At 32.1% G+C, this 27,456-nt stretch overlaps 1 protein-coding gene across 1 annotated transcript in view; it reads left to right on the forward strand.

Moving 5' to 3' along the window:
- The first annotated feature begins 4,095 nt into the window (after window positions 1-4,095).
- brat (tripartite motif-containing protein brain tumor) overlaps window positions 4,096-27,456 on the forward strand; it is an 80,331-nt gene continuing 56,970 nt past the window's right edge. The window contains exon 1 of the mRNA XM_015524982.2: window positions 4,096-4,711. The gene's annotated coding sequence lies outside the window, so the exon portion shown is untranslated. The remainder of the gene's footprint in view (window positions 4,712-27,456) is intronic.

The following is a 27,456-nucleotide window of genomic DNA, read 5'->3' on the forward strand; positions in this document are numbered from 1 at the left end:
GATCCAGTCCATTTCCCACCCCCTTCATTATATGGGGACCGAATAATTTATATGTGCGTAACGTCGTGGCCGTTACGTGTATTTGGCGAGAGGGTGCGAGTTTAATAAGGGGCCAAGCTCCTGGCAATATTCCTCCTTATATATATACTACAGCATTGGTGCGTTGCTGCAGCACACACGCACAACAGTGATGTTGGTTGGCAAAGAGAGAGAGTGAGTGTGTGTGTGTGTGTGTGTGAGTTAGAGAGAGAGAGAGATGGTGATATGGAAAGTAAGTGCTGAAGATTGAGAGTAAGCGGGGAAGGAATACAGTTCGAGGGAAAGAGAAAGTTGTGTATGGGGGTGAATGAGAGATGGATATATATATAGCAGAGAGAACTGTGCGGTAGAAATAGAATTCACGTTTGTCTGCGTCTGCAGGGTTCGTGTGCGTGCGTGCGTGTACATGTGCGTGTGTGTGCGAGTGCATTCCCCTCTCGGTCTCTCATAAAAGCCACCCTAAAAAGCTCGGGCGCAAGCGCCGTTCAACCCCTGCATTTTTTTTTTTCGTTTACCCTATACGCCACCATGGGGTAATCTTAACCGTGCATACCTTGGAAATATCGTCGGAAGTCTACGTTACACGAAATTTCGCAATACACCGAACTTATTCGGACTGCAGAATCAGTATGGATGTTACATGCACTGTTTTCACAGTTTGTCCAGTATTGTATTATTTCTAATGCTGTTCACATGCTCTCATATGTACTTACCTACAAATAATGTTGAAAAATGTTAATCGTTTAAATTTCAATAACTCGTCTTAAGAAAGTCGAAAACGCATTAGTTCTTAATTTATGATCCATCCTGTGCCTTGTAAAATGAATATATGCAATAGGTATATTATTGAGTTGTACCTAATATAATGTTATTGATATTGTTTTAAAACGTAATTTTCAAGTCAAATCTTTTAGATAGAAATATTTGTTTAATCAATTCTTCTTTGATAGCTCTTAATTAAGGAAATTTTCAAACATCTCGTTGACCATAATAATAACCGAGCACCAATATCTGGTAGGATAAATTACGTATTTTTGAGTGTTTTAATGACATTGAAATTTACTCGTATTTGAGGTACTTATATATCATACATTTTTAAAAAATAAGACAATTTTTAAGAGCATTATGGAGAGCGTGTTTTATTTATTAATATAATATGAGTCACTATATTTACGTAATCCTTTTTGTGTGTTAGTAGACTATTAATATTAAATATAATAACACGTTTTAATACTCATTACTCAATTGTGAATTTTTTACATTTAAAAAACAAACTCTTTTGAATTTCCATATAATTAATAATTTTGTATCATATAGTAAATAAATAAATAACTTTTATTATGTGATCATATTTATATATAAAAATTTTTAATTATTATTGATTCAATTTTTCAAGTACAGATAATAATTGTGTAGATAAAACTAAAAAATAATGTTTTATCGAGTAGGTCAAGTTTCAATTTTCAATACGTCTAGTAATCTATGAGGCGGCGGACGACACATCGTTCTGAAATTCAGTTCAGACATTCATAGCTGAAATCGTCTGATTGAGATTTCAGATTAATGTTACATTTTAAATAGAAACAAATTAACAAACAGTTTAAACATTATACTTTCTGAGTGATTTGTTACAAGTAAGTTGGTATCTAAACAACACTTGTTTTTGTAAAGGGTTGTACAACTAAACATCTAATTTGGGAAACCTCGGTGAAATGATCGCGTTATGCGACGACGTCTCTGCAGACGATTTTCAATAAAACATATAAATAATATGATGTACTTATATATAGGCCGACGACACGATACAATCATCAGCTTGTTTGATACTATGATAAGTTGATCAGACATTAATTCGATTAATGCAGAATTCTACACTACAACGTGTGAAGGGAATTATAACGATGCAAAGTACCTATATAAATGACACACGAGCGATTGTTGTTGACTGTGTATCATAGACATATATATAGTTATAGACTTTTGTTTTACATCATTATTATTATACATCAGAAGCCAATATTATATTGTCTGAAAAAAATCAAAAACGCTCAGCGGTGGTATGTTATATTTAGGTAGGTACTATATAGATTGGTGGTGAACATAATGGCTTACATTTCTTGGACAGCTGTTCAAAATGTGACTCATGTTTTCGGCACGACGCGTTCTGCCATGGGAAAGTATATATCATGATAGTATCACAGTGCACAGATTACATAAAACGATAAAACTAAATAATAAATTATCTTTATACTATATTAAACATTTATATTACCTATCTGTGATAATAGTCTGTGTACATCGATTATCGGTAAAGCTGTCAACGTTTTTTGTTGATTGTTTGATTTTTAATGATATTTTTAATGTGAGTACAAAGTACGATATTATTATTCGAACGGTTCAATTTCATTCCACAACAATAATATTAATTTATTATATATATATCATACAGCAATCGGCCGAAGGGCACAGAACAACCGCGGTTGTGGTATACTTCTAAACACATATATCACTTCTTAGTTCTTCTTAATATCTCGAGCCAAGACATGGTTTAAGAGAACGCTATACACAAATATTAATTGTTGTCTCCATCTTGCAAGTGCGCAACATGGCAAATTTACGCTTAGCAGATCACGTTTAACTCCGTTAGTTTAAAAATTAGAGTAAATTGCCCTATTATGAGACTTGATGGTAAGAACATTATATCTGTGTCTGTAATATGTGAGTTTTTTACGATAACTTAGTTTTTGGGTGAGCTTTGAGCATTTTCAAATTTACGCTTTTTTTTATATACCTATACACATAGCATGCTACAAAATTGAACTATCGTAAAAAACCCACACGAAAACACATATATAATTCTCTTGACGGTGGCACCGAACTCATATATCATGAGAAGCGATCGCTTCACTACTTAAATCGGCGGGTGGGTATAGGAAGTGAGTTATAGCGACTAGGTATAGTAGCGGTTAAAGCGGTTGTCAATATGTTAATTCAGATGTCCTATACATATAATTTAGCGTATTTTTGTATCATTGTTCTAATACGATTGAAATTTTTGGGGCGTGTAAACAATAATTATCCCAGATTTCGCTTCACAAAAATGTTTCTATAAAACTAATCGACGGAGGTAAACGATGATGCCCAGCGTAAATTTGCCATGTTACGCACTTGTAAGACGGAGACGACAAAAAATGCCAACATTGTGTTACGTTCTATCTTAATAATAATGATAATATTTGACATCATTCATATTTCATTAATATTCCGCAGTGACGATCTACGAGTAGATTTCTACCCTATATATAAGCAGTGCTGCAGTGGAGGTTATACGGCGGTATGCTTTTTGGTCATTTCTAATAAACTCCGTATACCTTCTGATTAAGGTCGTATACTCTCTGTTGTAGTGAAATTACCAAATAATATAAAAAGTCATTATAGATTAGTATTAATATTTTTGATGGAAAAACTAAGAATGTTATAAGAATCACTTAAGACAGACGATTTGTAAAAAACATAATTTATATATAGTTAAAATTTTTTTTTTTATTATTAGTTCAAAACAAAATCCGCGGCATCTATGACCATCATAGTAATGTACAATATTTTACATAATTACATTGTTTAGGTATATATGTTAAATACACATATACAGATCATGTTTTAATTTTAATTTGTATACAATATCAATGTATGTGTGTTGTGTTATTTACCCTCCAACCAAAGTGATACCTAATGATAGTATATAAATGTTTAATATTATCACTCATAGGTACCGTCTGCTTTTTTTAGGACTACAGCACTGCGGCTATAAGATAATTGGTGTGCTCGTGATTTTATGTGTATATATAAGTACCTATACAGCGCGCGCCGCGAAAAAAAAAGTTCCGCCGGCAGACCCGTCGGCGCGGCGGTGGCGGCTTTAGCGACGTTAGCGCGGGCAGCGGCGAGGGGATGGGATGCGCCGACCGCGTTTTTGACATTGAACTTGGACGACGCGTCGCGCACTCCGGAGTCGTGCTTTGTGCAGTCGACACGCCTTGAGAGTGAGAAGACGCTCCCCGTTCGCGCGATAATCACACTATAATTATTGCCGTTTTTGTTGTTGTTGTTGTTGTTGTTGTTGTTGTTGTTATTGTTGTTACTATTATTATTATTATTATTATTATTATTATTATCGTCGTGATTATTTATGTAATTTATTATTATTATTATTATTATTATTATTGCTGTTGTACAACCGCCACCGTCGCCGGCTGTATCATATAGATCGTGTCACTCTGCAGGTTTACCCACCCGCGGGTGTTCTTTCGCTTTTTTCCCTCCCTCCGCCCCTCACACCATCCCCCAGTCGTCACTACTGGTCTGCGCTGGTATTTACCGCTGTCCATCCTTCCACGCCTTTTTCCGTGCGCGCACGCGCCGATATTCGCTCCGAGTTGTCGGTTGTTTTTCTTTTTATTTCGCGAATAATTCTGTTGCGTCGCGGGCTTACGCGGAAAATAATAATAATAATAATAATATTATGTAGTAACTAATAACTAATAACTTTAATAATACTCACACCCATATGCCGCATCGTCGCAATATTATTCATTATACCTGCCAACTACAATAACAGTCGTTCCCGTTTCGTGTCGGTTGTTGCTTTCCATTTCATCTGCCGTCGATATAGGTAAGTGTAGTGCCTATATATCATATAGGTATGCTATATTGTATTGATGTATATAATATTTTATAATATGTATCTTACAATAGTTTTATTATAATATAATACCATGCAATAGTTATACGTGGGGGAGGTATGCATGACTGGCCGCTCGTCGTGTATACTGCAACTTTGGCGGACCTGCAGAAGGGGTGGTAAAACGCATAATATAGCCGATTGAAATGCTGCCGTTTATAGCGACACCGTGTTTATTTTAAACAATATATAATTGGTATTGAAATGCTTTCGGCGATTACGTGCCAACTGTTACTGTCCCAACTATATACGGGCTAAGATCTTGGGGGGGAGCTGAGAAACATTAGCAACCCACCCCCTTAGAAATTCGATATACTATATTATGTATTTGTTTAGATAATGAACAGGTAGTTCGTACGTTCTAAAATCCATAAATCTAAAATATGAATACAATTATTAATATTATTGCTGTCAAAACTTGTCTTTAATGTTAGATATTATCCAATCTATTGTGTGATAATATTGTATTTTTTTTTTCCAAAAATACGTTCTCGATGACCTTTACCTGCAATAGTTGTTCGTATACACACTATTACTCGTGTATGCAATTTCCGCCTGAGCCTAACCTCCAGGACACATGTCCACCACAGTACGACTTCGGCTACGGTACACCACACCATTGGCGTACGCAGGTGGGCTAACGGACCGAAATAATTATTATTATCTGTTTTTATGTTCACCCGTGATTTAATATAGTATCTTAAATGTTGTGTTTACTGTTTACCTAATCATTACAACCATAGTCTATGAATGTAAATGATAACTACTATTAAACTGATATTATCAACAATCCGGGTGTCGTTAGATGATTTTTTTATTTTCAAGCCTCATCTCCCCCCCACCCCCATCGAAAAATCTCGGGTACAAAGAAATTATACTACTGCGAATTGGCCGGTGTGCGTTAGCTTGTGCGAGAATGTATCGCGAATACACTAAAATATAGTATGCGATTAATATTTTTAAAAAAATAATAGGAATCATATTTTTAAAACTACGTGGAATATCGATCGTCGACACGTCATACTCAAACATCATTTTCTTGTATGTAGTTATCACTGCGTAATGCTATTGCGCCCATAATATTATGACATCGCCATAAAACCGTCAAGGCGTCAACAATGAATTGACAAAACGGATGGTTCATTACTCTGTGGAATTTCAGTGACCTCAACATTTATTCCATTTATAGAAAATTACATATTTAATTTAAATTTTTTCGTTATTCCATTACGAAGAAAAAAGTAATACATATCACACAGTATGATGATATTATTTTATATTAATAACTATGTTTATATTATCATTAATTCATAGCATCATTATGACAACATTCAGCGTTCAGCGTTTATTTTTTTCTTCTTATTTGATAACACAAGTTAATGTACCAAATACCTACACATTTATTATTTTTTAATATTATTTACTTTTTTAGTGACGAAGAAATCATTATATTTTATCAGATTATGAATAACGCACAAAAAGTGTAAAAAGACCAATGTACGGTTTTGTATAGCATCATACTATTTTAATTTATCTTTTATGTATATAAAAGATACAACCTAACCTATTAATGTATACTCGGTAGTCGGTAATCAAATTTTACATTAGGACGAGTACTTACGTATTGTAGTACCTACATCATACTAAATACGCTGTTTATTTAAATTTCAATATGGATTCATTTTTCAATATTTCTTTTTATGATATTTTCCACCTTCATGCAATTTTATTTAGTTTGTTTTCAACAAGGTCACATATTATGCTTTTTATAAATCAAAAAATGTATGGTGCACTAACTCTATTCAATTATTCGATTTGTGTGTTTCGCTTAAATATTAGCTTAAGGAATTAAAGTGTTTTGTAATCCAAAAATGCACTTAATTTTCTTAATTTTATAGCTTTAGATTACGACAAAATATATTCTTGAACAAGTCAACTGTTAAACTTCTAACAATAATCTCCTGCAAGTACCTACATTCGTATGTATATTAATGTTATAATACCGTATTTTATTTTAACGTCTATGATAAACAGTTAATCCAGAGTCCAGGACTGCAGGTTCTGTTGTTCTATATTTACGAAAGAACTGAAAAACTGAGTTATTATTATCGTCATACGATATTTAAAAATATGCATAAACCTTTCTGGATTTATATGCCTCTCATATTCTATTTGGAACATAAAACTCAATATTATGAATACCATATATTTTATTATTTTGGTATACATTAATTCAATTTTTTTTTCAAACTAAGTATATTAAGCAAAGTAGAAATTACTTTTTTTCTGAACAAAACCATCATATAAAATTCTAAAAATTAAAAAAAAGTTTTTACCAATTAAAATCTCATTAAGTACAATTTAATTAAAACTTTTACTTGAAGACCTAAACTAAACCACGAATAGATGAAATTGTTTTGTTTTCGAATTTGAAAAGTAAAATGAATACTGCAAAGTAAAGATAATATGAAAAATAAAATACTACTTATTTAATTAATAATATAATTTAGTCAGTAAAACGGGACTTCGGGTATAATTGGTATAAAAAATGTTAAAGCAATTTCACCTTTAAAGTTTTAACTAAATCTAATTCTCAAAAACAGTGACAATTACAAATATTGATTTATATCATAATTCATTTATTGAAATTTATATTACATGATGTAGTATAGAAAACATGATTAAATTATTAATTGCAATGTCTTACTTCCATGAACTTTTACTTATATTCTAGGTATAGTTACATAATGTAGAAATAGAATTGTAGAATAAAGAATATTAATTGTTCTAATAATAATAAAATTGTCATGTCATTATGATTAATTAATTTTCGCGGTATGAATGTATTTTATAAATGTGTTACTAAATATAACCAAACGTAACAATTTATAAAAAAATTAATGTCTACGATATTCATCAAATCTACGCACATACCTATACTTTTTTTTTTTTTTTTTTTATAGTATATTTTGTTTTATTATACAATCTGTAAATATATTTTTACAATGAGTATAAGTGTTGATAAGAAATAGAATTAAAATAAAATAAAATAAAATAAAAGGGACTGATGACTTGAGTGAAGAATCCATCCAGCGATGGAACTTCTTGAGATTGTGGATGGGTTTTATTCAGTCAGGAGATCCCGACACCATTTGCGTTTTAAACGTCTTCCAGGGTCACCTGGGATTCTGGGAGTAAATAAGTTTGAGATTAGAGGATTGCGGTGGTTGAAGAGATTTGAATGGAATCGTTTATACAGAGTTTTGGCTACATGTTGTACTGTTGGAATAGAGAGGTCATTATGGAGTGTATCATTTGAGACATAGAAGGGTGCTTTGGTAATTTGTCGAAGGCATTTTGATTGAAATGTTTGAATTCTCTTTATATTCGATGGTTTGGCCGAACCCCAGAGTTGTATACCATATGACCATATGGGTTTTAGTAGTAGTTTGTATAGAAGTACTTTGTTGCTAAGATTGATGTGTTTAGATGTTAGAAGGAAACGTAGTTGACGGGATCGGTTATTCAGTGCGATACGTTTGGTGTGGATGTGATGGGCCCAGGTTAGTCGACGGTCCAAGTGGAGGCCGAGATATCGGACATTTTGTGTGGGTGGGATGGGTAAGTCATTAAGGGTTATGGTAGGGCAGTTCCTTGGTCTTAAAGTGAAAGTGCAGTGGGTGGATTTTGACTCGTTTATCTTGATTCCCCAATCTTTATACCAGGTTTGGAGTAGATTTAAGTGGATTTGTACGAGGTTGGACGCTATTTCTGGTTCTGAGTGAAGCGCCATAATGGCTTTATCATCGGCAAAATCGCCTGTGATCGTATGGTTAGTTGTGGGTTGATCGGAAATGTATAGATTAAATAAAAGTGGGGCTGCTACGGCACCTTGGGGAACTCCAGCATGGATGGGATTTATTTCAGATAAGGCTGAACCAGAGCGCACAGCAAAGTGTCTGTCTTCAAGGTAAGACTTGAATAATAGGTAGTAGTAAGGTGGGAAGATAGATTTCAGTTTGAAAAGGAGGCCTTGGTGCCACACTTTATCAAAGGCCTGAGCCATGTCTAGAAATGCAGCAGTACATATTTGTTTTTTTTCCAGAGAGAATGAAATATACCTATACTTAAATTGATAAAATGTTATACCTATGCGTAATTCAATTTTTAACGTTATGTAAATATATATAACTAACTAATTATGAATATGAAATACTTTTTATAAAAAGTTTAAAATTACTATCATTAAAAAATTGAAAATACTTTTGCCTGATAGCGTTTTTAAAGGGTTCGTTCTAGGGTTCCTTGACATATTTGTCATCTGTCATCTTTCAAGAAATTTTATATCTTTTACTTTAACCTAACCTGACATTCTATCTACTTATACAGCTGCCAGCTTGTACAGATGCACAGATGAATGTTGAAATCCCTTATAATATATTATTAATATAAATATATAACACGTCGTGTATGATACTATATTACATAAATATTATTAACAATCATATTTAAATAGTAAAAATCAATGAATATCTGTAGATAATTTGTCTGTATCCAACGTTTAGGATTATAAGACAACAATGACCTACTTGTGTCTGACAAACGTTTTCTAAAATTCTATAGATTACAGTTTCATAAACAATGCGTTTTTACTTTTTACTAAATCAAAACATATTATTATAATTAATTACCTAACATTTTGTCTAAATATTATCTATGATATAATTATTGTAGATTCGCCTACCGTTAATTACTATGTACACTCACTCAATTATATAATATTAAAATAAAATACAATGCATTCGTCGTGCTTGTCGATGTAATTCAAGAATATATTATTTTAACTCGTTATAGTATATTTTAAAACGCATTTAAACGAAATTTTGTATAATATAAAACATGGCTTATTAATACTATTTGCTCCACCGGCAACCACATTCACTTATTAGTTATTTGCATAAGTTATGACATAAGTATTTACTCAAAACCACTTCAGCCTGTACGCTGCAGCGTATTTTATTTTAGAAGATCTTGACATACCTATTCATACCAGTCTTACCTAATTTTCAGCATAATATTTGTTTTAACCATAGTATAAATATTTTTTTTACGTTGCCTCTTTAATAACAAATATTTGTTAGATTCAATTGTTAAAAAAAACAGTATGATAAATTATTTTTTGTTTTTTTAAACCACGCTTTTTGTAAAAATTAAATTTAAAAAAATGTTTGCTATCTTATATACAGCCTATAGATAAACAACACTAAAATAAGTATAATTATGTTACTTGTATATAATGTATGTGAAGTTTTATGAGAACATTTATATTACTTTTTTATTATTTTAATCATTAATAAGGTAAATTATTGTAAACAATGTAAACCTCATTATCCGGATTTATAATGACTCCAGATTAGTTTAATATTTGAATCAGTGTTTAACTTATTATTTACTTTAAAACGAACTGTTTGCAGTGTCCTGAATGTGATTTTATTTAAAAGCATATTCAACTTGATAAATATTGTATTTAACAATAATTTACTTGAGAACATGAAAAGATGTTCAGTTGGAAAATATATGTCAGAGTGACGACTGATTGCAATGCTCCTAGTGATCTTTCTAGTTTCGTCATTCAAAGTGTTAAATTATTGCTACTTGTTTATAGAGTAGGTTTAGGTAATTATTGCTATGATATCGTAGTTATAAAATTACTTACCATTTTTATGTAGTAGTTGGAAGAGAAGGGGAAGTGTTTAAACCTCCATTAGCCTTTTTTATAACATTTAAAAACATGAAAGCGTCTTTTAATTATTAATTAATATTTATAGATACCTATAAATTATTTCTTATAAATTATTCCACGAAAGTTTCTAATGAATAAACTATAGAAACAAAAAATTAAAACCGTTTTACGGGAAAAATAACCCCTTCACTTCCTCCCTTGTTGAAAATGTCTGTGTACATAACGCCGCTATTACTTGACGTGACCTGCTGGACGAACCCGGTAACGAACACACGCTGCAGACAAAAGGAGAACTAGACGTATTTTTTAACACCGTTATTAAACTATTTCACGAATTTTTGATATTCAGAAAAAAACGATTATTTTAGGCTGTATGCTACTTGCAGACTCCCAAAAATGGTCTACTCGTATTAAACGGGTATTAAATTCAATTGAAATCTTGTTTCCTTTTCAGCAGCTGGCCAGACACGTATTGGTTTTAATACTACATTGCTGCTATTTTGTGTACAATAAAACATAAAGCTATCGATATTGATAATAATTAATATGAAAAAAAATTATAAATAAAATTATATGTACACAAAAAACGATTTTGGTTTTAATGTTTTAAATCTTAACATACTTATTTATATGAATTATTATTATTATTATTATTATTGACAGTTTATAGAAAATCATATTTTTTTGTTATTACTATAACTATGTAGATCTGTTACTGATGCTGGATGTTGACTTAAACCTTATAATATATTGTAATTTGTTCAATAGGTACATAATAATCAACAGCGTGAATAGCTCTATATTTATTATGAAGCGACCACCTCACGAAAAATATTGGAGATGGGTATCCCAATGACTCTTGCAGTCTTCAAGACCTATAGACGGCTAAACTTGTATATATAATTTATACTCGCATAGTCTAACATAATATGACCTGCATTTAAAATAAGTGAAAAGTAAAGTACAAAGTACTCAAAAATTGGTGGGTGGGTATTTGAGGTCGTTGCTTCATAGGAAAAAAAGTTCACGCCGCCACTGATCATATCAATTGGTTGTAATATTCTTCAGTATACACAAGAAAAGATATATTAATATTATAATATAGTACTATACGAGCATACCAGGCCCTATTTGTATATGTGTCCCACAAGGAACAAATGTGTACTACGGTCTATAAAACAAAAATTACATATAATGTATCAGCTACTAGAAAATTTGAGTATTTCCTGAATTTTGTTGTTTGATTTGATTGAATTGTTAGGGTGGTTACCGTCGCGGCGTAAGTTCATAAGCATCGTTTGGTGACGTAACTAGGCAGGCAAAAAAAAAAATTTGGTAGGCTAGACACCGCAATAATATTAGCAGTGACCATAATATTGTCTTGACCATATTATAATTTTGCAGACCATAATATATTATATCGTATACTCGTATACAGTGGCGAGATAACTGATAGGAAGGGGGGGGGTGAGTGAGCACGTATAAATTGCATAGTTTTAAATTTAATTAATAGCTTATAATGGTCAACCTAATTATAGTACTTATATCTATTAGAGACTAAAGCTTTAAATCCTTTTTTATCTGAAGTTTGAATGCAAAAATGACTGCATGCTGTAGGTATAGTATATATTATTCTTATTAACTGAATTTTTCATTTATACGATACTCGTAGTTACATGCAAATAAATTGCTGATAGAAAATTGACAGCGGGTGCGTACCCTCCCCTGAATCCACCACTGCTCATGTATACCTATATGTATGTCAGGTGTGATAATATAATAATATCGTTCGAACACAACTTTCATTGGTACTGATTACGATTCGGGACGCAAGTGGCATCCACCTATTGCAAATATACGTGCCACGTGCGTATATATGCACTAGTCTGCCGCCGCCGAACAAAAAGTGTGTGTGTGGGTTGATGGCGTATATAATAATAGTAATAAAAAATATGTACACAAAGAGAGACGACCTTGGCGGCAGTGGTCTTGTTTACGCGGCCGTTGCACATCTCGCGTGCGTTTCATTATTTTGTATAATGTATATCATTATTATTACGATACGAATACGCGTAATGTTGCGTCGTTTACCGCGAGACGAGCTCGCACATATGGCGTTCTTTTCGTATTTATTTATTTTTTATTTTTTCAAACTTGCCGCTGGTCATCCAACTCTGGTACCGACGACGCCGCCGCCGCAGACGGTCGTCTGTACGTATACACGGCGGCGGCTCGGTGCAAATAATGTCCTGGACACAGGCAACGGGTGGGCGTGGGGTCAACTCGCGCGGAGAGGAGTTGCAGCGAAGTAGTAGGTAATAGTCGTAGTCGTAGTCGTAGTAGAAGAAGAAGAAGAAGAAGAAGAAAATAATATTATAAACTCGCGCGAGCGGCGGCGTTGACCGGGTTTTGTCGTGCGGCGGCGAGGTGGGTGACCTTGTTGCCTTGCTCGCTCACACACAGCACCTTCAGCCGCCGCCGCCGCCAATGTATAATAATTGGATTGGCTGCTCACGATAAATCAACCCGAGCTCTCTCACGGTCGTGACGGTGAGATCTCATTATAATACACTCACACTCACACACACACACACACACACACATCTACATAATATTAAAGTCTTTGACTCGACAGACAATGCACCGGTGGCGGCGGCGGCGGCAGTTTTCCCCTGCCCCGAACGGTGAACGCGGTGAAACATATCCGTCCGCGGTGTGTCGAGGAACGATTCCTCAACGATTGTTATCATTAAGGGGAGGGCACCTATGCGGGGCGATATCGAGGAGAGGCCGGCGCGAACTGGTAAAAAAGGACACGGTATATATAATATATGCTATACGTAATTTGAAGGGCAAAACATGACAAAAATGTTGTAGGGGCATGCGTAAAAATCGTAAAAAACCAAAGTATAGGTACCAAGTTACAAGAAACAAAATCGTACGATATCATATTAAAAACAAATCGGATAAAATAATATGTTTTGGGGCAAGGCACGCTGTACCATCCCATCGTGCCAGCCAACCCGCGCTCGGAGGAGACCTCTCTTCTCCGAGGAGACGAGTATGCGGTGAGCTAATGATGCAGCGCTGTCCACCGTGTGAAAGTGTGCGAAATGGTTTTGTCAAGTCGATGACGTTCTGCATATTGTACGCATAATGACGAGTCGTTTACACCAAAAACGTTTAGATGGATAAATCAAAGCCGGATCGAGATTTTTGCCGCCCATATAGGTTGAAAAAATGTATCACCTAATTTACATATTGATATTTTACTTCTAAAAGTGATATACGCAAAAGCCCCATGGTTACGTTAGGTTTTATTGTTCGAGTATTCGACCTTTAAAATTTGCCGCCCTAGGCTATAGCTTAAACAGCCTAAGCGGTAATACGACCCTGGGATAAACTATGTACAATATTAGTACTTAAACTTATGCATTACGAAGCGAGTCGACCATGTTTGTTTGGATTCGAGTCACAATAATCCAGTCCCTAAAAGCCTAAAATATACAAATGTTCGTACTACACGCATAGTCCCAAATCAGTCAAATCTATAGTATATATTTACAATAAATGATTTTTATTTGAATAAAGTAGAACATCTATTTAACAAATCCGAAGGTTTTAAAAAAAACATTTGTGAAATAAAAATTTTGCTGAAAAAATAAATTGTATGAAACTCATTTTTAGTATTCAAAATGCATGGTGAAAATAATAATATCATTAAATAAATAAAAATAAATTTAAATTACCTGTACTAAGTATACCAATGTAAATTATAGTTTTTTTTTTTTATTATTCTTTGTGCTCAAAGAACTTTCTGATATCATATATTAATATTGTTATATTAAAATGTTATATAATATTATTATAAAGTTTTAATGTGAATAACAAACTTTTAAATTTCGTACCACACACTGCACTTTTCGTACTACACTCAATTTTAGGGACTGCAATAATATTATGATTTATTTGTTTTTAGTGTATTTTGCGATTGGTCGACTCTTACGTCTTGTTAGATTTGAAAATAAATTTCAAGAAAAGATTTAGCACATTTATTACGGAATTGACTCGCCCCATTTTAAACCAACACTTGTATATTAAAATTAAGTAGTTCTGAATTTGCCTCCATCGTGATGTTCCACGTGATAACACAATAACATAATCGTATTTCTTTCTCCGTTAGTGTATTATTGTACCTACCTTTGTAAATATATGTAAATATATAACATACTAATACAGTATTGTTGATTTGTTATTTAAATTACAATCATTTATAATGTTTATGGTTTAAGGTTTAAGGTTGTATAAAGTATTATGGGTGAATTGAAACATTACACACATACAGACCTATATTTTAATATGGATAAATGAGTTATTCAATGGATTTGTAATTTTATAAAAGTTAAAAAACATTTTTTATTTTACCTACATAATAATATATTTTATTTTAACAATTATTATTAGTAAAGTTATGTGTTTGTATGATAATTGTTACATAAAAAAAAAATATCTATTTTAATCACAATAATTCTCAATCAATGTTTTAAATCAATATAATATTCATTGTTACTCGAAATGTTTATTCTCTTTTTACTCCAAAACTCATCGGCAGAGCCCCTCTGTTACAGAAAATGAACCCGTGATGTGATAAATGCAAGAATCCATATTTTGTTGTACCCTCTTGTCCCTCTTCCTCTTCGTAAAATACGATCTGTACAATATCTATTTATATTATATATACTGATGTATACATATGTATATATTTAGGTACTCCCAGACCTCAGTGCCGCAACTAGGATTTTATAGCCCCAGGACGGCAGACATTTTAACGCTCAAATAATATGTAATCTACCCAGTCACCCAAAAATAAAACTAAGACGATAAGTACGCAGAGCTTATTTTATACTCGAATTCGCCTACACTAGATGTAACGTATTTTATGTGAGCGGGGGTGCCTTCGCTTGGCAGGGCGTCGTTTTTCTTCATTTCACCCACTTTCTCCATCCGACCATCAACAATTACGCTTGTGTGCGATGAATATTAGGTGTATATAATAATAATAATAATAATAACAATAATAGGAAATACCATTTTGAACTGAACATTGTGTGGACATGTTAACAATCATCAGAAAAATAATACTGCGAAGTTTAACTACGAAGATTGTAAATTTTTTCCCGTCGAAAGCGTTCAATTCCATTCATATAGGCTCCTAATTATTATATTATTTGTTGCCCCGCTCACCCCTCCCCCATGTCGAAACCACTAATTAATCACAATGTACAGGTTTTATACGTTTACCTTTTCGGTTAATTTGTTCTACGTCTAATATGATAATATACGCAACTATTATGATAATATAGTATAATAAATTAAACCTGCTTGTGCTTGTAAACTCGGCAGTGTTATAATGATATCAATTAATAATTGTTACATAAAAATAACAATTATTGATAATCAAGTACTTGATTTTTTCATACAGAGAATATAATGGTGTCTTCTGTAGAGAGTAATAATTTACGTTTTTGCAGAGGACACTCAAAAAGAATAAATAATAATAATAATAATAATCAATAATCAATACCCTCTGATTAAATTCAAACGACGAATAATAAAAGTCTTTACTGAACATTTTAATCAACTGACCTAACTAAAAACAATTAAAAAAAAAAAAAAAAAATGAACATCAAAAGAGATTAAATCTTAACATAATTATATAACATAAAATAACCTACAAAATAAATGATAAATGCACTGTAATATATTTAAATATCTTAAAATAATATTTGAAATATTTATTTTATAAGACATATTTATATTTTATTGTTTATATTTTTTTTATTTTTTATTATTTGTGTAAAATAAAATATATCATAACAACTTTAACTTGATCATTTTTGATTCTTTCGTTATACATAATATATTATTTACATACATTTTTTTTTATTCATTTTTATATTCAGCATAATTTTCACGAGAACGTTGATTATATTTAAATATTTATATTGAATAAATATTTTGGTTTTGTGCAGTTATTTTTTATGGAATTTCAAAATTAAATTTTTCATTGTATATTCTTTATGTGTATTATGTGAGTAATATAATATATATATATAGGTATAAGTCGTTGGAATTTTTCGAAACAGAAAATAAAGCAAGTTTCTTTATTTGTAAAAAGAAAAAAATTCAACCAAATCCGTAGATACACCTGTTATCTAATATATACAATAAATGATAGAGTTTGAGGGGAAATGGTACAATTTCTAAAGGTCCAATTGGTATGCTAGATGCGTCGTGGATAAAAATTCAATCAAAATCCGTTCGGTGCCACAGTCGTGTACGTACATATATAATGTAAGAAGTATACAGCTTTTCCAACAAAATGTTTTGATCCTTTAAGCAGCGGGATAAATAGAAAAAATGGATTCTTCTTTAAATAACTTCCTCTCTCCGTGTGATTTAACATAAAATATAATATCTTATATAGTTTCGTAACAGAAATTTCGTTGTTTACTTATAAAATTGGCTCGCATATATTATTATGTCACAGTATATACGTATAAACGGGTGTATAATATTCTCGTAAATAATAATTATTCCGAACCTACAAGACCAGTGGTGCACAGACGTATTTATTAAGAGGACGCCACACCCGCATGACGTGTTGTCTCCGTCGTACAAGTGCGTAGCACAACAAATTTTACGCTCAGCAGATCACGCTGCTTATCTCCGTTAATTTCAAATTTAGAGTGAATTGACCTATTATAAAGATTAAAGGTAAGATTATTACCGATGGCATTACCATGGGCTTTATATCAAATTTTAATTTTAAAGCGAGTTATGAGTATTTTAAAATTGTAAATTATTTTTATATCTAAAAATACTCATAACTCGGTTTAAAATTAAAATATAATAAAAAGCCCATGAGATGCCCTCGGTAATAATCTTGCCTTTAATTTTTATAATAGGTCAATTCACTCTAAATTTTAAATTGAAGGAGATAAACGGGATTTGCTGAACGTAAAATTTGCTATGCTTCGCACTTGTACGACGAAGACAACGCATGCGGGTGTGGCGTCCTCTTACGAGCGCGTGCAGTTTTATTAGTCACCCACTCTCCCAATTTTTTGTTTATAAAAAATATTTTCACTTATTACGATCAATATAGCTATTATTATAGTTCAAGGAGGAAATGCATTTTTAAAGACTATTATATATTATATTATAGTTGATGTTGTAAATTTATAAACTTCCCTGTGACACCTGCAGTAATACACACCCACCCCCTTCAACATGCTGTTGCGTTAATTGCTTACCTGCCCGGGCGGCGCCACACTGAATAAGACTGAACATATTTTTATAATTATTAGTATATCGTAATATCGTTTCGGCTGCATTAGAAATATTGTATTCCAACGGCGATAACGAAATCGTACATTTATATATTATACGCGTATATCAATGAAAGCACACCTCGATTTTTATGATATTATAAGCACGAGAAAGATTGTTTCAAATAAATTAAGTGTACCGAGACAATTAGTGCTACATTAATTAATAATTGTTTACACCATATTATTATATAGTATAACAATCGCCGATTGTTGATTGTTGTTTGTTGAAAATACGATGGTTGCAGAAGAGCCATATAATCAACTATTATACACACATACTACTAGTAAAAAATAATGGATTACTATAGAGATACTAGATTTATATAACGTAAAGAATTATAAATTGACATTATCCTACAAAACAATTTCGTGGTGAATAAAAAAGTTCATATTGTTAGGCGTACGTTATGATGGGTGCTATAAATATGTTATGGTTGTGCACGTCGCATTTATATATTTTACTTGCCCGATACCAAGGTAATATCGTAATCATAATAATGAATTATCATATTTATACTATTCAAAATCAATATTTATTTAATCTGACACAGACTTGGCTCGCTTAGGACGAGTTTATTACATATAGTATAATATAATTGTATAAATCTTTATTTCAGATAAAAATATTTATTGATGATTTATTAAATTTTAGATTATATTATATGACCGAATATTTTGAATTTAATGACAAAAAAATAGACCACAGATTTCGATTTTTAAATCTATTTAAATTCAAGTGCAATAAAATAAAATAATAATTACCAATGATAAATTGTTGACTTGAAATAAAATTGAAAAACAAGTTTGTTATTCTATACATATTATATAAAGTGTATAAAAATTCGTATATAATCGATTATACACTTATACATATTATCCGAACTGAACCTACCAAGATTCTCAACCATATACATTTCGGTAATGTTATTTATGATTTTAGAATGTACTTCAACAAATGTTTGTATGATGCTATAGATATGATAGTACGTAATAAAAAAATTTAGAAAACGAATCCAATATGCATTGAAAACGGATGTACACGATTTGACCTTGCTGTACCTATACAAAAATAAAGTAATTTGAAATTTGAATCATATACTCTTTTTTTTAAATTTCTACATCGAAAACACTAGTAACTTTGTGTCATCATTTACTTAGCTCCGAACGTTCAATATTAACTTAAAATTAAAATAATTGAATATTTAATATAGTTGCAAACTACTTAAGTCCAACTGAAATTAAATCATATAATACCTACCTCATGTTTACTCAGTTTAACTAACCCTGTATACATAATAAGCTTTTAACCGGGTCCAACATTCGTTAATTATTTCCATAAATATTTAGAATACCATCATGAATCTAACTAAATTAATACACGGTAGAATGATATAGTTAAATTAATTGATTTGTGAATGAATACAATTAACTAAGATTACACACTTTTTCAATATTTTTACATCATTTACCACTATGCATACACACTAATGTTTGAATAATAATAAAATAATACAATTATTTAAAACGCATATTATACCGATGGTCAAAAAAATAATACTCGGAATTTTTTTAACAATAATAATAATTGTGTGTCTCTCGGCCACAGATGAAATAAAAACTTCTCAGACATGCGTATATAGACCGAATACATAACAGTGTGTACTCAACCGTTGTAATAAAATCATTCAATTTTTATTCGGTTTTTTTTATAAACGTTTATACCGAAATGTTTTGAAGGCCGTGTTCTCATTGGCCTCTACCATCATGTATACAGTTTAAATTTGAGGTTTCAAAACTATTTCGACCTTAGAACCAATACCAAAAGAATTTAACCACCTAATGTCTTGAAAACATTGGATATAATACAAATACGATGTGTATCTACGTGATGTATATTTAAATTTTAATATATATTTAAATTCGTAGCTATAATATCTGTGAAAAAAAAATTCATATATACATTGCAAAGATAATGCAAAATATTGTTTGATTTTATATTACTGGACCATATTTTGTAAGACTGGTGAAAATGCTATGATACATTTATTTGCCTTTATATTCTAACTGCAAACTCTTTACAGTTATTACTTACTTGAAATCTGCATAGACTTTAACCTTGCCAGTTGTTTTCTCAAAATACCTTGATTTTTTTAAATCGATTAATCTTCCTGTATTTTACCTTCAAAAGTATGATTCTTATAAAGTTATAAACGAGAACAGTTAGTAAAAACTAACACAAAAATCGGCTCAGTGATTTTCGTACCTGGACACTGCAGTTTCACTTCACTAGATTTTGGTGGAAATTTCACGGGATTTACTACTCGTCTCCTTGGGTGACAGTGTAATCGATAGATATTTTTGTTTACGTTAAAATAGATAGTTGAATAAATTAAAAGTTATGTTTAAAATTAATATTAAATTGTGTATATTTTTATTGTAAGTAACTGTTGTTGTTTTTTTTTTTCATAATTTAAAATTTAGAATGTTGATAAATTCGTGTTTAATTTATCATAATTATTTTCAAATCACTTTTGCAAGTCTTAAAAAACATTTTATAAACACATTCAAAGGTCGTTTTTAGTTAAAATTATCCACTTAAAAACTTAAACTAAACCAAATTACACAATGAAAAAATAATAATAATAATAAACAGGTACCCATATAAACGATTTAAGTTCAAATTTAAAATTTAAAATATCTAAATTCATCAAGCCCGTGCGTAAGTTATGAACCAGGAAACGCATGAATTATTATGTTTCGATCGTTTAATTAAATTTATAAATAATATTATATTATATAACGATGACATATTATTTTAACATGACGTGCGTGTTTGTAGGGATAAGCTTCATCAATATTATACTCATTCGTATATCGTTAACCCATAAAAAGTTCACCTCGATATTACTACTATGGTGCATTTGGTTTTATTTATATAAAATAAAATCATATCAATAATTAACAGTAGGTGTATATATATTTTTTTAAATTAAAACGACGCGGTTTTTTTTTCTTTCTATTTTCGATAAAAATAGTCCGCAAAAGTCGTATATTTCGCGGAAATACATAGATAACGCGACGTTGACTTTATGTAACACAAAGTGATGTAGGTAGTGGTTGATCCAATAGTGCCATACCACGCGAATAACGACGGACAAACACTGCAGTCGGTGGGAGAAGAAGGCGGATATTAACTTGACAGACAGGTATTAAAAAAAAAAAAAAGTCGTTAAATATAATATTTTGGTTGTATGTAATAACGACAGACGTACTGAGGTGGTGGTACATTTTATTCAGTCGATTTTTACAGTAACCTCGACACGCGTGAACCGCGCTTGGAGATAAAAATAATATTTCTGCAATTTTAGAAATAATATACGTCCTTGTTTTTGGCGCGAACGAAACTGATGAATATAATATGTATAATAATATATAGTATGACTGTACATTATAATGTGATGAACTATGAATCTCCTCGCGCGTAGTATTCGTGTGGCGTATTACACACACATACACACACACGCACACACACATACACACACACACACTCAGAGCTATTACGAGAAAGAAAAAAACTCGTATGCGAAAATTAAGTCGCCCGGAGGGGTCCTTGTACTCATTCAAGGTTCGAAGACCGTGGAGCGGTTAGATCCAAGACTAATTTGATTTGTTCAATGTCAATGTTAAATCAATTCTGTCAATAATACCTATTCTCCTCTATTCCAAGTTCGCCAACAATTTTTGAAATTTACCGGCCATTATAATACTTTTCACATCCGGTAGCGCATGATATTATAATAATATACAATCTACAAAATAATTAGAACATAAAACGAAAATATTAGAACATAATGCGCGCGCATAGTTCACCTAAACGCACGACGGGCTTCCCAGACATTTTCCTAGGGGGGGGGGGGGAAATCATTAATATTTAAAAAGTAAAAGAAGATTTTTTATACATTTTAAAAGTAATCTATGTATATGTTTACCAAATCGACACGTTACAAAATAATGCTTTGGAAAACAAATTTAAAATTCTAGGGAACCCATGCCTATGCGTTTATGGATCAAAACACCGACTTATATACATAGTTCAACTATGCTAGTTGTTATTTCTGCTGCTGCTGTTGTTGTTGTTGTTATTGCTGTTGTTGTTGTTGTCGTTGTCGTCGTCGTCGTCGTCGTATACGCCTTAAACTTTTAACTGATAAATCTCGAAGCAGGAATTAGAGGGAGGTAAATGAAAAACAATATCAAAATCGCTTATACAATACATATAATTAAATTGTTTACCGGGACCCGAGACTGTATAAGCATAGTGTTCTGATCTCACCGAAATTAATTGCGCACGCGCTCTCCCGGCACACAAAACGGGTCACAATTATCAATTTCAAAACGACAATTATTATTAGCAAGCGCTGTGGTATTATAATACAATCGTTATTAATTGTATTTATGATGTAATGTATAATTATTTAGCGCTAAGTAGGTACATCGAATAAATTATTTGTTTAAAACAATAGGAAATATCAATATATGTATATAGTTGAGTGTGATTTTACCATCATCGTCATCACTTCTCATAATACTTGTCTTCTCGGTACGCCATGACAAAACGTCAAGCACGTATATTATTTAAGCGACTATCGATTTAAGTATCTAACTATGTATTGATGGTAATAATAATAATAATAATAATAGTATAATGGTTAGACGGCTAAAATCAAAAATAATCATTGTCGCCCGGACGTCCGGCGTATTATTATCATTGTATCGATCAAAAAGTAGCAAAAAAAAAAAAAAAAAATAGTGAATTTATATTTAATTTATATTTAACGATGATGACCTCTGTAGCGCGTGGTGTGACCGAGCGCACGATCTGAACGTGTGCCGGTGTGCCCGTCGTCGCCACGATGTCTGGAAAATACGGCGGACAATAATTTTACCAAACTCGAATATTGCCAGTATATTATTATTTAGGTAGGTGTATATTATTATCTTTAAGTGCAAATCAAAAGCCACAAAGGTTATTCGCCACGTGACCTATACATTATAGTAATATCGATTAATTCTTATTTCGCTGATTACTCCGTCCATTGTTGTTAATTTCGATCGATTTTTCGCGATTTACAATGTTAAACATCGATGTCAATTATTGTGTGTAAAGCGCGCTTTTATAATAATATTATAATATTCATTGCCAAATGTTATATTATGTTAAAATATTCGTTCGCCATCGCACGTGAAATATAATTACGTAATAAATAATAATATAATAATAATAATAATAAATGAGTACGGAAATTATTTGCGCGTACACAAATAGATACGTTTTCATCGGTTCGCGTTCGACTTGACACAATCGGATGTGCACGCTCAGACCGATATTCGTTTAGTAATCGTTTCGCGTTCAAAATCGATTTATTTTACATTTCCCAAACGACGATGACGGTGACGACATTCGTCGCGATTTATGATATTATTCAAACTGTAGTGTTTGTAGACTTAAACAAATAGACGGAACATTTGCCCCGCGGACTGGGAGGCGTGATCGTGCCAAACGGATTAGGAGAGACAACAAGCAAGAGTGTTATCATAAGAGTGAGAGATATGGCACTATTCCGACGACAGCCAATTAGAGCAATGGTTCGATTTCATTATTTTCTAAATGATAAGCACGATTAAAGATAATACAGGTTGCACATCGTCCTATAATAAACGGCTTTCAGATTGATTTACAAAGTGACTATATAATAAAACAGCTGTAAATAATTAACTACTAGCGCACATGTGTCAAAATGCAGAACTAATTTTAAAGTATCTCGCATATTATTATGATAATTTGCAGGTGATATAATATACTTTACCGCCTTTTTATTTATTCGAATGACAAGTGTATTCGCAATATTTGTTATTAATCGTAGATCGGTATTCGTAATATTTGTAAGTGACTGTGAATCGGTATTCGTATTTACTGAATTTTAATAATATTATGAACACGATTTAAGATATACCTACATTACAACATTTATAATATGGAATATTTCCGCTTGGAGCGCTACACATTAATTATTGCAATAGTCATATAGTTATATAGTATATCGCCTTATCAGTAGTCGATGTGCAACTTAGATCATATATATACAATATGGATGAAGCCAGAATAACCCAGAGCCCCGACTGTTTGTGCGCATGCGCGTAATTCTGATTGGTTAATAAATTATCACAAAAATAATATGATCATAATATCATATACTATACTATTATTAGTCATTTACGCATGCGCAGTAATAACCAAGGCTCTAGAGTTTTCAGTCATTTTGGCTTCAAATCTGATACACAAGCATAATATACCGAGTGGCTACATCCATAGTATATGATCTAAGATGTGCAACCTGAATATCTTTAATCGTGACAATTATTTGCGATACCGTGATAGTACTGCCTTATGTTCTAAACATTAAAAATCTAATAAGTAATAATAATAACCTAACCTACGTCTGTGAATAATATTTTTTCAATCGTTCATAACTTCTATGAGTAATTGATGAATTTGTAATATTATAGATATTATATTTGAATATTCAAAATTATTTCCGCGATTTTTCAACGCTCGGTCCTCGTATCAAACTCCGCCCACTTGCACACGTTATATCATACCTAAAAATGTTCCGTCTAGCTGTTCTATCAGTCTATGCATATAAAACGTATTGTCTCGCAATCACGTCATGATATTATGTGTTCTTCTCCGCCGACGTTTAAATTATTGTCCGAGTTTAATTGCGACAAAACATCTGACAAGAATAAGGTAAGGTTCACGCGGCCGCGATGATAACGTCATTATCTTTACATTTCATGAAATTCGTCTGAATGTTGTCGTATTTATCTTATTAATAACCGAGCGATAATTTTGACGAAAAAAATACTATTCGATTTTCGCGTGAGCCCCCTCCAAAAAAACAAAAAAAAACCGTAATAATCATTGAGGCGTACCTACCGCTGTGTTCGTTGTCGTCAATCGCCGCGAGCTTTTCCGGTACGAATTGTCGACAAGAAAAATACCACGACGACGACGGCAAACTTTCCGTCTACACGTAAATAATAAATATGTGATTTCCGTGTGCGCGAAAACAGTCAGTTGGCGTTGGCGGTCGACAAACATAATAATAACAATATTCGTATAATAATATATTTCGCGTTATTATAAAAAAATGATCTATACATTTTGTAAAATGATTTTGCGATCGCGCGCCCTTGTCAGACAGGTGGTGGAAAACGCGAGGACACGATGATATTGTACAATATAATGATATGATGATGATGGTATATTAATAATGTTCCCGGTGGACGCCTATAATGGAATATTGAACATTTGAACGTGCATACACGAGACGGCCTTTAAATATGTATAGTCGTTTATTATTATTTTGTTCTATCGGTTTTTCGTTTTTTTTTTGTTTTCGGAAATACGTGTCCGGCGCACGGTCGATTTGGTGCGGTCGCTGAGCGTTCAAAGTTCGATTTCACCGCCCGTCGAACGTGACAGTTTTCCGCAAACACCGCACACGGTCGTATCAACTGGCAACTGCGCACCATGTATAATATAGGTAGCCCATAACGTGTAAACTCTTTACTCACACACAGACGAAATTATATAATGATATGGATTTAAAACTATTAAATATTGAAGAAATAGTGTAGAAGCGGATGTGTCGAATATCTTCGAATATCTGCATTTTCTGTTTTGTGTGTCGATTATAAATAACGCATATTGGTTCGATTACGATATCTATTTTTTCGTTATCGGTTGTAATGGAAAATTACAAAAAAAAAAAAAAATGGTACAACACCAGAGAACTCCGCAGCGAACTTCCAGCCCGTTCGAACACGTCAAAGTTCAAGAACCCTCCCCAGTCACCGATAACAATTACACGTCGTTTAGGCGGCCGCCACGTGATACCATAATAATAATAATAATAATAATAATATATCGTAACATTGTACTGTGTGCTCTGGTTGGAACCCGCTACGATTATCTCGATTTTTGATTTTACGGGTTTTCTATATTACAATATTATTATGGAATTAATTCGATCGTCCTACGGTTAACCTTGAAAAAAATAACGCACGGAATCGGATGTTCACACGCGTCAGCGCATGGTCATTACATTATAATATGATAATATTAGATTGTATAATATTATAATATATATATATATATAATATGTTGTCCAAGCGACGTATGTAACATAGACAAAGACGGTACGATAAGTTTTTACACCCTATTTATATTTTTTTCCAACAAATTATAACTACCTAAATAACAACTACTATCGCACCATTAGAAACGAGTGGAATCCTCGTAAGTTTCTCGTTTTTTTTTTTTTCATCTCGAACCGCAAGAATAATATTTTTACTCGTAGAAGAAGTGCTCTACGGGTAAACAAAATTACCGACACGAAAATAGAGCTGGCATTATTTTATTATATATACAGGTCGAGTGTGTGTTTATCTCGGACGACGGTAATTTGTCAATAGCCCACTATCAGAAATGGAAAACAAATGACCCGACATTTAGATAAAGTAATGTTGTGTACGATGTGTACTCCATTATTGGCCTTTGCGCGTGTACATTTTATGTTCGGCCAAATTTCCCGACCACTAACAAGGTAGAGATAATTTATCGGTTATTCGGGTATTCTCAATAATTCTAATATCGAAATACATCATCGACGAGACCGTCCAAACTCATACCCGCATGGAAATAATTGCTAAACGACTCTAAAATAATATTGTCCCTAATAAAATATCTACACGAAAAACGATCGTCGCGCTTTATAGTTTACCACATTAAACACTAAAATATTATGTGGATGATATTATTATTTATTCATTGATAGGTATATTGATTGATTGTACGCCTCCTCCTCCTCCTCCTCCTCCTCCTCCATCACAGGTATAATATTATTTAAATACAATTTCGAAAACATTCAAATGTGTATAATAATTAATAATATTGTATTCATAAACTTAGTTAATGAAGTATTAACGAGCCTCGAGCACGTCGTCAATATCGGCATATTATAGACATTTTCACTATAGTCATTTGTCGCTGTAAATGATTTTTAGTGACCACCTGCCGTCTTTTTTACTCAATAAACAACATTTAATGACTAATGAGAAGGTTATTATCATAATAATAATAATAATATACGCATTATACAAGCACGAATTATTTATCGACCACAGGTGGTTTTAAAAATAATAATTCTATTTTCTATACAATACCATCTACCGTGTTTATTCGAAAATAAAAAAAACAACTAAAATGTTTAGTCGGTACACACTACGCAACAGAGTTTACTACTTGTGCAATATTCGACAATATAATAATAATGTATTAAATTGTACACAAAGAAGACTGCTGTAGTATATTATATTATTATTATTAATTATCAATCGTGTATAATCTCTGAAATTAGATCTCCAGAGCAGTTTGAGCGTGCAAACTATTTAGTAATGCAATATATATTGTTTTA

The sequence above is a fragment of the Diuraphis noxia genome, unplaced genomic scaffold (assembly GCF_037042655.1).
Source record: "Diuraphis noxia isolate RWA-SAM2 unplaced genomic scaffold, SU_Dnox_SAM2 contig0005, whole genome shotgun sequence".
Classification (NCBI taxonomy): domain Eukaryota; kingdom Metazoa; phylum Arthropoda; class Insecta; order Hemiptera; family Aphididae; genus Diuraphis; species Diuraphis noxia.